Source organism: Halyomorpha halys, unplaced genomic scaffold, assembly GCF_000696795.3.
Source record: "Halyomorpha halys isolate HHAL.00 unplaced genomic scaffold, Hhal_1.1 Scaffold651.1, whole genome shotgun sequence".
In the NCBI taxonomy this organism is placed as follows: domain Eukaryota; kingdom Metazoa; phylum Arthropoda; class Insecta; order Hemiptera; family Pentatomidae; genus Halyomorpha; species Halyomorpha halys.
Window position 1 is genome coordinate 30,922 of NW_027112258.1, and position 1,731 is coordinate 32,652.

The window sequence follows — 1,731 nt, forward strand, 5'->3', positions numbered from 1 at the left end:
AATAAAAATGTAATGTACTTTATACATATATTTATTCTTTTGGATATTTAATATTTATTTTTAGTGTTGTTTTTTTTTGGGGGGAAATAGTAAGCCAGTATACTTGATGTACCAGCGCCCGTTCTAGAGACAGTGAATTGAATTAACTCGCAGGCGGTCAATCACTAGTACCAAAACTCTTTAGATCAGTTTTGTATTTTAACTATTAAATTATATAAAACATTTTCAACCATTAAATTAATCATGTTTTGTAATTTTTTGATAGTAAACAGATGTTTGATATTTTAAACCTAGTTATGTTCAAATCAAGGGAAACCAAGGCTTGCATTAAAATTCTTTATAATGTTTATTTAACATAAAACAATATTTGCATTAATTATTTCTTTTTTGATTATTTTTACTATGTAATATTTAATTCTGTCTTATCTTTTATCTCCCACTAACACCTCGTCGGCGATTCTGTACGCACCCAGGAGGTATCGAGGACAGGGTCTGATCTGGGGGGCATTGGTCCATTGCCCAGCGACTGTCGAATGTTCCGGATACCCTATTCCAGTCTATATTCAGTTAAGAAGCCGAAATCGCGGCATGTGGCGATAGACTGGGGGTGGGTCAGGGCCACCAAACTGTGAGAGCTCTACGGCAGTCGTTACGTGAGAATGCTTCCGAAGAATGGGCCAATTGCAAGTGGCAGGGTATTGATGTTCGCGATTTCAACGAGACCCCAAAAAAGCGAATAGATATGTATGTGAGAAGCAGGCGCTCTCGGGGTCAGAATGAGCGAACGCCCTGAAACTAAATATCAACTACGCACCCCTGCGTGGAGTCCCAGGAGCCAGTAGACAGCAAGAAGAAGTTGGGTCCCTCTGTCGCAAATGTGGCAGAGAGTCTGAAACACCAGCTCATGTGCTGGGAAAATGCCACAACTCCCTCCTTATAACACGCCAGCACCACAGGGTCAAAGAAGAATTGATGATGTTCCTTGAAAGAAAAGACTTCACCTGTTTCGAGGAGGGTTATTGCGTAGACACCGACGGATCCGTAAGATATGCCGATATTGTCGCAATTACAAAATTTGGAGGCACAGCTCTGGTCTTGGATCCGACGGTAAGAGTTGAAAGTAATGACCTCGAACAGGAAAGTGGAGTGGAAAGAGAAAAAAACGAAATATATGAAAAATGCATCCCTTTCCTTAAGGAAAAATTCCGCGAGATCTTCGGAGAGAGAGAGAGTTCACCGTGAGAGGCCTCTGGTTTGGATCTCGTGGAACAATATCAGATAGAAGCTCCCTTCTTGGAAGGCCTAGGTGTTAGCATCGGGGATATTGCGATCTTGGCGGCAAATATTATTTTGGACTCCCTGGAGATCATACACCATCACCTGAATGGGAATTAGCTCTAGATTAGTCATTATTTTCTCTATTTATTTATTTTAGTAGGTGGACCTGTTGATTTGTGTTTTAACTTATTTATTCCTTTTGATCGAGTCTGGCACCAAGGACTGCAATACAAGATCCATAAATTCCAACCCCCTACTTACTTTCTCATTATCCCTTCTTATTTCTCCTACAGATTATTTCAAATAACTCACAACAGCGCTTATTCATCCCTATTCCGCCATTCTGCTGGTGTACCTCAGGGTAGTATCCTTGGTCCCATCCTTTATACAGTTTTCACAGCTGACATCCCAACCCATCCTAACACTATCCTTACCACGTATGCCGATGATACA